The sequence below is a fragment of the Centruroides sculpturatus genome, unplaced genomic scaffold (genome assembly GCF_000671375.1).
Source record: "Centruroides sculpturatus isolate CEXI.00-Female unplaced genomic scaffold, Cexi_2.0 scaffold1150, whole genome shotgun sequence".
NCBI classification, from domain to species: Eukaryota; Metazoa; Arthropoda; class Arachnida; order Scorpiones; family Buthidae; genus Centruroides; species Centruroides sculpturatus.
Genome location: NW_019385294.1, coordinates 53,303 through 65,075, shown reverse-complemented (window position 1 = coordinate 65,075; position 11,773 = coordinate 53,303).

Genomic DNA, 11,773 nt, shown 5'->3' with positions numbered 1-11,773 from the left:
ATTGTTTACTTAGTATTAAAATTACCCATTTCTTCTATTAAAAATAATAAAAATACAAGTAAAAATGCATTGAAATGTAAGACAGGAAAGAAATATCCATTATAAATTTATAGGATTATTGCAAAGTAGAATGGACAATTTCAAATTTTCGATACTGTAAGAAGAATTTAAGATATCAATCATAGAATATTCTTAGATAGAAAAAAAAAAATATATATATATATATTCAAGAATCTATCGAGTTTCTATAATACCTATTTGAAATTTTTAAAAAATTAACATAAAAATAGCCATTTATAGTACATCAAGAGACCATTTAGTATATTATTGACACAAGAAAAAAAATGAAGAAGAATTTGGAAGATAGTGGGATGTAATATTTTTTCATAAAGAATTCCATCAATTTTATAAGGTGCAGCATAAGATGGATATCATGAAAATGAACACCTTAAAACGACTTTTTTTTTATTTTGGTCAATATTTCATTTTCTCAACAGATATCCTCTTATCGTTTCAATGAATTCATCTTTCCTTTAGAATTCAATTGGAAGATGTAATCTTGCTACAAACGTGTTGCACTTAACTAGAGTTGCCGCTTTGGGGAGTACTTCTCTATCTCGATAACGTAATCAAGAAGGTTGTTACGTTCTATCCAAGTGGCTAGTCTGAATCCTTGGGGGGATGGGGGTCGATATATCTAAACGATTTCTCCCAACACTTAGAATAGGAAAGGGAATTTTATACGTTTCGAATAATTCCCACTCTCTGCTCTCTCTTTCTCCCAGAGGAAGGTATGATATGAGGTCTCTTGGAGATAGATTTTACTGATCCCTACAACGCGTGATATCATCTCTCGTACACTGTTAAAAATTTACTTTAATTTAAGGTGATTAATTACTACCCGTATCTACTATCTAATAAACGCGATTTCCTTAAAATTAAAGATCTAAATTAAGATATCTCTTTAGCAGAGACATCAACGAGGTCGTACTTAAAAGGCTTACCTACTATTATTTAATCATCATTTAAATCTACTACTATTAATTTTTAAGCTCCCGAATTAAGATTTTTTAATTTTTAAAAGTTAAAGTTTTATTTTTTTTATTTTTAAATTAAACTCGAAAAGTATAACTTTTTACTTTTTTTTAAGCTCTGAAAGATGGTTGTTCAATTCTTAAAGCGCGTACTTGTTTATTACGGCTATTACACATAACAAAGGGAAAGTATGACCCTCCAGATTTTTACATTTTTGGACTTACGACACCTTGAAATGTCGAGAAATGCAAAAAATTCGGGTTTTTTTCTCCTTGTACGTATGGTTGTTAGTGTGTATTTGGGGAGCACGATTTTGTTCACCATCTTTGAAGCTTAATAACTCCTATGCTTTTGGTCGAAAATTTCTGAAATTTGGCAGGGAGGTTTGTTTATTAGGGAGGTTAATGCTACTAAATTTTGGTGTTTAAAGGTCGAGGGGGTGGGATGATGAATTGGGTCGTCTCCAATAGGGTGTATTTCAATTGGGTGTATCTTCAATAGGGTCGAACTTAATGACGATTTTACTTGTTATTGGCATTTACAATTTGTTATAAAACCCATTCCTAGCCTCAAAATTAAGCTTTTTCCATTTTATAATAGTTAAAAATATAAAAAGCTTTTTTTTTTAAATAAAATATTATAACGGATGGCGTCACCAAATGTTAAGGGAAAAGTTAAACAACTCGATACTGGATTTTTTAATATTTTCGCTTAAATCTTTTAAGAGTTTAAATGTTCTAAATTTAAAACTTTAACATATTTAAAAATTGTAAATATAGAAAAAAGTAAGGAGGAAAATTCGTAAAAATTCAGATTCTGTATTTAAACAAAATAGATCAGAAAATTCACTCTTAGGAGCAATTTTCAGTTTTGTTGTTAGTTTAAAGTTTTCTTTTTAAAGTTATAAAATTTTATTTCTTTTATTTTTTTTATTTAAGTCGAAGCCAGCTGTAAAGAGATTTTATGTAGAAGAAGCGGAATGGAGTTCAGATAGGCTACAGAATAGAATGGAGTGAAGAAAGAGGAAGATGTTCCCTTGGAAAAGTATTGTCTGCTTCGATTATTCAATTTTGATTTGCACAATTCGTAGATCTCTTGAATTTCTATTGTCCAACTTGCAAGACAAGATGTGCTTGCATTTTCTATCCCTTTCATCACTCTCCCATTATAATAGTGACGATCGAACTTAACCTTAACAGCATCGGTTTCCTGTGTCGACCACCGACTAGAGTAGAGGTAATAAGGCATCTTCTCCCTCCACTCATTAAGTTGGTAACTGGCACTATGGAAATGCAGACTTCATTGTCCAGCTTTACAAAATCCTGCTCTTCTACCTCTCCTAATGAGCTATTTATGCAAATATCTAGCTCTGTAAATTGGCGATAACACGAAAAGTATCCCAATAGAAATTGTTGTATTTAAGGAATACTCATTGTTTTTTCTTTCGAGAATATAAAAAAAAGCCAGTGAAAAAATATTAAAAAAAGTAAATTCGAACGTGTAAAGTTTTAAGAAGATATTAAAAAACACTGAATAAATAATCAAATGTGCAAATTATTCTTTATAAAAATAAATTAAAATATTCATTCTTCGTACATTTTTCCGTGTTGAAGATAAGTTTTTAACGCTAAAATTAATTTAAATGCGATTAATCATACGTTAATTAGTGTATAATAACACTATTTGTGGTTAACATAGACAATGTGCTTGTCACTCATCATTAACAATCATAGAAGGTCCCATGAACACGATTCTCCTTATTGTCCATCAACATTTATACTGATCATTTTCAATCATAGACAGGAGAATGTCTAAATGATATTGTCAATCATCATTAGATTTATCCTTCTTCCTCATAAAAGATGTATGACTAATGTTCATAAATATTAATTTTCTCTGCTTACATAGATCTGTGAGGCATTCAAATACATAATTTAATCAACTAAGTATTACATACAAAAACTTGTTATTCAATTAATTCATTTTATAAGATAATTTTCTGTCGTAAAAACTGTTTTTTCTACCGAAAAATATTAAATATTTATCACAAATCAGCTGTTTTATTTAATGTTTTTAGGCATCAGTTGAAATGGAACTTTCTGCGAGTTTGCATTCATCCCAATTCATTTCAATGAGAGCAGCGTTAGAACATATGTAAAAGGTGGACGAATTGTAGTCGAAAAACACGTCTTTCTATGTTAATGCCGTGGAAAAATTCGTAAAACAGGAGAATTGAAGTTTTACAATCGACTCAGTCGCCCATCGATCAACAGATAACATGTGAACTGAATGTGCTCCTTTCAGAAATCAATGATTTCTGAATTTCTCTAGTAGAAAAGTTAAATTAGCTAATTTAAAGGAAGGAAAATATGAAATTCGATAATTAAATTTAATGTACAACTCAATAATTGAATAAATTATACACATCTCATTTAATTATTACTCAAATATCAATGAAAACAACCGATTGAAAATCGTATATCTACGTTAAGAAAACCTCACGACTGAAGAAATTACCGCTTTAATCTATTAATAATAAGTAAATTTTATATATAATAAAGCAAGAAATAAGAAAATTAAATTTAAATATCTATTAAAAATCAACGATTCTATATATATAAAACCAATCAATGCAGCTGATAGAATTGAAGAAAAAAAGAAAAAAAAATTGTATTAAAATATAAGAAATAATAAGAAAAGATTCCTACAGTAAAAGTAGCATTCTTGATTTTTATTCTCCTTTCTTAAAATGCAGAATGTATCAAGTCGACACGAGTTAACATGCAGATGACAAAGAAAACTTCCATCACCTTATTTCCAAATTTCTTGGAAAGAGGAAAGAAGGGGCAATTGCAGCTGGTCACTATTGTAGTGCTGATGCGCTTTTCTTCTAGTGGCTTCACTTTTCAGAATGACTTGGATTAGTTGGAGAAATTTGAAGAGGTTTTTGTCATGGAATGCCCTTGGCATGTATGGAATGCAACTTCGTAAATCTTTCTTTTCACTCAGTAACTGCCTTTCGCTTCTTATAAGAGCCTAACCATTTTATATATATTTTTTTGAATCATTTATTGATGTTTCCTACCGACAATTTATTATAAACCTCTTATATATATTAAAATCTATTACTTAAAATATTTATTTAATATTATCTCGTATAAAACAGAAGAATTGATTGTAAACATTTGATTAAATAATGGAATTTTCAGTAATATTTGCATATAAATATATACAAAATTTCTATAATATTCACTTAATAATTAATTTATATATTTTTTAAATTATTAAAAGAAATAAAAACGTCTCAATATATTTTAATTTAATTATTCGAAAAAATCGAGGAAATAAATAAAAAAATTAATTATAAATTCATTATAAATTATATAAAAAAATTAATTATAATTAAATTAAAGTACATTAAAATAATTCTATGATCATTTTAAGCTAATAAAGAATGTGAAAATTTAAATTAAATAAGATTAAACATAATACTTTAATGTGATTCTCGAGTTTAAAGTAATTTTTAAATAATAATTTTTATATTTGTGTAATTCTAATTAGCATTAAAAATTGGAAACAAATTTAAAAATAAGTAAAAAAAAAATTTAATTCTAAATTAGGGGAGAAAGAGAAAAAAAAGGGAATTTAAATTTACATTAAAGAGTAAAAAAAATAAAATTTAATATGGGATAATCCTCATTTAAGAAGTACGTATTAATTAAAGAAAATAAATGTAAATTAGTTAACCGAATTGTACGATTTTAATTATTAGCTCTAACTTTGTTTAATTAGCAAAATGCACCTTTCTGCTAATTTAAATTTCAAATGGAAACAACAAATGAAGAGTATCTTTTGCATTTAACTAACAAACGTATGTTTACTAAGAATGATGTGAATATTCATAACATTTTTTTATTTATTTTTCCCGTGTTTTCTTGGAAGCATTTATATGAGAATGGCTTGTAAAATTGAATTTTTATCAGCAAGGAAGCCAGCAAGAGTAATATGGAAGTTAAGTTGAACAGAATTAATCTTTTAAATCACATTATAGTAAATGAATGTCTTGATGTTAAACTGATGGTTCCTCTTGGAAACTCTTGAATAATGTTTACGTCTGTCTGTCAATGCGGAGTTTGTTGACAGATGGTTATACAAAAGGATTAGAAAACGTAAAATTACTCGATGCTAAGTAAACAGTATGAAATCTATTCAACAATATAAATCCGAGGCTACTTAGGTGTTAAAAGCTATTGTTAAAATTTTAAATTGTATAATACTTAAATTATTAAATTTCTCAATTTAACAGAACTTAAGTTTTAGAGGATTTACAGTCAATTCTATTTAACAATTTATTTATTTTGTAAATTTACTATTTAGTAATTGTTCGCGTAAATGAATAGATTTAAATGTAGAAGGGATGGAGATGGTATGTTGAAGATTTAATCAGTTGTAGGATAAATTCTTCTTTCTTTATAATATTGTAGATATTCCAGATGATAATTTCACTCTCTTTCAATCGAGAATATCAGCAAACTTGTTAATTGTTATGAAGTTTGGGGAAGACACCGCAAAGACATCTGCAAACTTCATAATTTTAGTAATTATAAACTCTTTGATTGATTGTAGACATCCTGAATAATTCTTTATCTCTACAGAAATTGCCTTAGGTAATTTTTCTGTACGAATATTTGAATATCCTGAATATTTTTCTCTTTATGTAAACTGCGAAATTTTAAATAATTACTTCTCATAAGATAGTTCTATCTCTGTTTGAGGCATAAATTGTATAGTCTGGTATATTATAGTCTGGATTTCAGTATATAGTATGCTTCAGAGGAGAAATTATTCACGGTATTTAAGGCATTAGGGCCCTTGAGAGAAACCAGGAGCCCTGGCATCCTCCAAAGAAAAGAGATAAAAATAAAAACTAGAAAATTTTCCGATAATCTTTTCCTAATCAAAATTAATTTCTTTATTTATATTTTGTATTGTCAGCTATTTCTATACTATTTATAAATTAGCAGTCACATAAGATGGGAATTTTATTGAATTCGCATTAAAAATGTTTTTTATCTGTTCAATTCGGCTCCCTAGAATTAAATCATGAGTGTACCACTGAATTCTCTTACAGAATAATATATTCTGTAAGAGAATTCAGGATATTTCTATTACTTTAGAACCTTATGAAGGTTCTAGAATAAATCATGAATATATTATTGTATATATAACGTAGAGTGAATAAATCCTGGATATAATATAATCTTAAAAATTTAATAGTGTGATATAAATAATGGGTTCTATTTATGATGCTTTTAGGATATACAGGTCTTAATTATTTCCTTCAAAAAGTTTATCATATCCCGAATAATTGCTTAAATAAACTGTCTGAAAAGAGCTCTCTCTATCCTACCCAATTTATCTTTATGAAGCTCGCAGATATCCTGGATATTCACCCCCATAACTAGTTCTACCACTGTACGAAGCTTGTAATTTCCTAGATACACACTTCTTTATAAAGCTCCTACCTCTTTCTGTCAAAGAAGTTTACAGAAAGGCAGCATTAAGTAATGAAACTTTAACAAAGAATACACTCATTCACCAAAGTCGTAATTAAAAAATTTGTATTTTGAAAATGATCTAAGTTAATTTGTCAGATGAAACAAAAGATTCCATCAGACGGAAACTCAGCTTGTAATTATACTGAAAAGAAAGAATAAAAAAGAAAAAAAATGGAGAAGAAGGAACGAATGACAAATGACAGATGCTGCAATATGCCACCAACATAGTCTAAGGTCAGTTAATTGTGGGCAATCAGTGCAACAATGGTTATTCTTACCGTGAGTAGCAAATATAAAAATACACGCAATGTCAAATTGCAGTCACAAAAGTGGAATCTTTACTCAGAGATATGTTTTAAATTATACCATTATCCATCTGTGGATGGTCAAGTGATTATCGTGTCGTGATCGTATGCCAAAAGTTGAGATGAACGCCAATGATAATTTTCATCACGCAAATTTATATATATTAACAACTTATATGCTTATTTTTCTTTTGAATTTATGATGAATTGTAAGAATAACCCCTTCTATCGACATGCGTGCTTTAAAATAATGTGAATTTTTAAAAATTTTTAATGGTTCTTTCTAATTATAGGGCTTTTTTTGTTACTATAATGGTATAGTTTTAACTATTTTATCTCTGTAAAAAGTGCATGAATATAAATATATTCTTATACATTTCTTCATAAAAAATGTTCAGAGACGAAAATATTTAAGAGAATACCATGTAAAAGAAGTTTGGAGCCTACATCTGTCAGTAGAATTCTCTTCTTCCTGTGGTTTCTAGCAACTTACAATGGTTTCCACTGTTCAATAATTAATTGTTTAGTTACTATACACGAATATTCCTTTCTGACGCCAAGTAAAGAATATATTAACAACAATTTCGTCAAAGTTTCTGTCAGTTATTACTCCTGAATAGTTGGGATGCAGTTATGGCTAACTTGGAAACTATGCAGCCAAGTCCCTTCATATCATCCATCATTTTCATTGTCCATCATCGTCAAACTCTTTGGCATACTTATAACACAGAAAAGAGAATATTAACTATCAATATTTGATGAAAAATAAATTTGTTTTTTTTTCTTTTTAAATTCTGTTATGATTTTAATATTAGTAAAATGGGGTGAAGAAACTTTCAATCGTCACGGGATTTAAATCCCTTTAGGTACAAAAACACGGATAAGAGATTAGTTAATTCGACTTGGGATTAAAAATCCCTTTAGGGATATTAAGTTTTTTACGTGATTAAACTGTCCAGGGACTATAAATTACATGGAAACTTATACAATGATCATGAAAAGTGATGGATGTTCGTGCACGTGGAATGGGATAACGTACAATAAAATTATTAAAAATCGGATCAGAATTAGAAATGGGCGACATCTTGGTAAAAATATAAACAAAAGAGAGCCTTAAAAACAAGAAAATATTAAAGAAAAATTCAATTTTTCGTTTATTAATTCGAATTTATGATTTAAAACAGACGTGTTAACACGTTAAACAATTATTTGCTTGGATAAGTTTCATTTAAGATTCGATTATAATTATCATATATTTATAAGATATTTGTCAAGTATTTACATAATAATAACGTTCAATTATTACAATTTTATTGTAAATTTATGTAGAAGTAAGACGTACAATCGAGGAAATAATAATTTAAGGAAGGAAAGGTTTATATTAAACTCTGGAGTAATTCATCTTCTACAGAAAGAAGAGAGAGAGAGAAAAAAAAATTAAAGTAGAAGAATGAATAAATATTAACTATAAATTAAATATTTGATTTGTAAATTTAATAAAGAAAACGTCAAATATCAAAATTGAAATGCAAGAGTTGAAACTAATGAAAAATGGAAACGTCAAAATTGAAAGTAATGAATTAAACTAATGAAAATTGCATTTATTGTTATGCTGAAAACCCTTCTTCTGATAAATAAGCAGTAATTTGTATGGAATTTAAGTGTTATTTTTCCTTTTATCTACTAAAATTAATATATAAATAAATAAATAAGCGAAAATTTAACAAGAGAATAAACACGTTTACTTATTTTCGTTTCGAATTATTCATCTTTCACGCTTAAAAAAACTCCATTCATCAGTTAATTTGAATCATTAATCTTGTAAATAATTTAAATTTTGATTAATTTCTACAACTGCAATAAACTGAAATTAATTTTTTCTAATTCTAAATAGCATTTTTACTATAAAATTAATAAGAAAAAAACGAGTAATTCAAACAAAACTAAGCTAATTTAGATGAAAAAAATATAAAATTTACACTTAATATTTATAGAAACTGGAAACTCGAATATCCAGGGAATTATCAAAAAAATAGCATTTACTATTTCCTTAAAAACTTTTTTTTCAAACATTAACAATTCAAATATTTTATATAAATATTTAATACGTGTACGAATGATGGAATGCCATACAAGAACGAAACACAATAGTTCTATTTTAGAGAGAGACTTCAGAATTGCCTCCCCCATTTTTTTATTTTTATTTCTGTTTTATTCTTTTCTCTTCTCTCTTCTCATTTCATTTAAACTGTAACAAAGTGTAATCTCGAGTAGAGAGAGAGAGAGAGAGGGAGAGACAGTGTGTTCTTTTATGTTACAGTCATCTATCTATAAAGAGTAACGTAGAAATTACAAATTGGAAAGAATGGTGTATTGTTTAACATGATAGACAACTTGTCTTCGGTTCTCTTTATTCAACACGTCCCCCATTACCTGCTCTAAGTTGTAGACAATTAAAATGTCTCATTTCTCCATTGTGGCATCCCATTTAAAGGATGCTTCTTCCATTATATTACTTGACAGAGTGACATCGACAATTCTTCAACCGTTCGCCTTTCTATTGTAATCACGACAACGGTGATGAAGGTTGGAGAAATTTGACAAGGATTCTATGTAACTTAAGACACTCGTTCGATAAAAACTTTAGTGAAATTAAATTATTTTCATAAATTTATATATATTTTCTTCATCCACTAACACACACGCAACAATCAGAATTATTATATATTTAAATGCTTAAAAAATTATTTTTCAAGTAGGGATGATGTTGAAAAATTCCGTGTTTACAACAATAGTTTCGTAGAAAGTGAATTATTTCATAAATTTCTAGACTTTTTTGGATAGAATGACACTTTTAAATAATTAAAATGAAGCAAATTTGAATATTTAAAGGATTTTATAAAGTAGGAGAGTATGGCTGTTGGCTTTAGACTTTTATAAATGAACATGGAAGCCAACAACTCTAAGGGGCAGGACCCCTTATATCCCTTTATATATATGTGTGTATATTTGAGTTATATTAAGATAAAATATAATTTTTAATAATTAAAATAGTTTTATTTAACTGCCGAAGCAGAATTAAAAGTGCTTTTCTTAAATATCACAAAGAGAAATTGAATTTATGAAGTTAAAGGATAAGCTACTTCACCCTTTATAAAGTGAGAAATGTTTAACAGTTGGCAGGATTTAAGTAAATTCCTTGCCCATTTACATTTATACACATGTTTAATTCACTCAGGGATTGATTTAGTGCGAAAATGAGCAGCTGAAACTCTTCCTCCTCCTCAAAAAGGCTACTCGATTATCGATAATAACAAAAACATATCAGCCCGCCTGTTGTTACAGTCGCTGGTATCACATGACCTGTGACGTCATGGGGGATCATCAATCCTCGGTTTTTGTCTTCTTCATAAATATTCTCCACTCCCCCATTATAGGGGTAATGGATTAGCCTGTTACGTCGCCTGGTAACCCGTCAGCTGGTGGCGGGACCGATCACGTGCTATTGTTATCGAAAGAGACAAGATGGCGACTCGCGGGTTCGGTTCCTACTCGGTCAATTATGGAGAAACTACATCTGTCGTATTCTGCGTGTAAACGAGATATTTTGATTAGTACCCAATTATTCGTGGGCTATATGACGTCATGCAGTTTATCAATTAGGGCAGAAAGGACCAGGATCCATTTGTCAAACTTGACACGTTCGCAAGGGGGAAATTGAATATGGTGCTTCGGAGGTTTGGGCGCTTAACAAGGCAATTTTCCTATAAAAAATAACTTACGGTCGCTTAAATCTTTAGTAAATTTTGTCAATTTTTATCACGAAACGAAGTAGGGCCTAAATATGAAAGGATAACGATGCAGAGACAGATTTTCGAAATGAAATTTGTAAATTATAAAAATTAAAGGACTAGAAAAGATTGATTTAGGAGCAAAACGCCGTCGATACAACAAGCATAAAATATTCATTATCTGTACTAAACGTATAGTATCACCGTCGAGATGTACAATATTCATTATCCGTAACAGCAATATACCGTAACCTTGCGCATTTATATACTTTTACAGTTAATAATCAAGAAAAACATAAAAGAAATTAATCAGTAAAAATATCAAATAAACATTTAAAAAAGTGAAAACCCATTTAAATTAAGTAATTTTTACGCAAATTATAAGTTTAATCTTTAACAATACCAAAATAATCGCACCAGAAATTAACATCAATTACGTAAAACAATGTAAAAATACGTATCGATTACGTATTTTAAAATGTTCTACGTAATAGTTACGTAGTTTTTTAATGTTTTACGTAATGGCTACGTATTTTAAAATATTTAATGTAACAGCTGTTACATAAAGCATTTAAAATTCGTAACTATGAAAAGCAATGTGAAAAAATGAGCCATTGAGAAAGGAATCAAAAAATTTAATCAAACTTCTTTATCACGTATCACAAAATTAAATACGTCAGCACATTTTCTTTGCTCTGTTTCTCTGGAGTGAGTGGAAATTTTATTTTTTTAGTATGTCAGCAATTTATAAAAAACTTATTTTCTGATACGTGAAGAACTCCGGCATTTCCCTATTAAGCACGCAACTTATCCTTTGTTACATCGACAACTTTCAATCTCGTGTTTTCTCTTTCTTTATTAAATTCATATTTTAAATATACAAATATACATTTACTATTCTTTTTATTCTTCATTTTTCTATCTTAATTAACTAAATTGTGTTTAATGAATTAATTGTATTTACTTACAATAAAAAAAATTATAAGAATTTATTTAACTTTTTCTTTTTTTCGCATTTTTAATTTAGAATAAATTAATAAAAATTATTTAATTTGTTTTATTTGTAAAAATTATTAATTTTTTA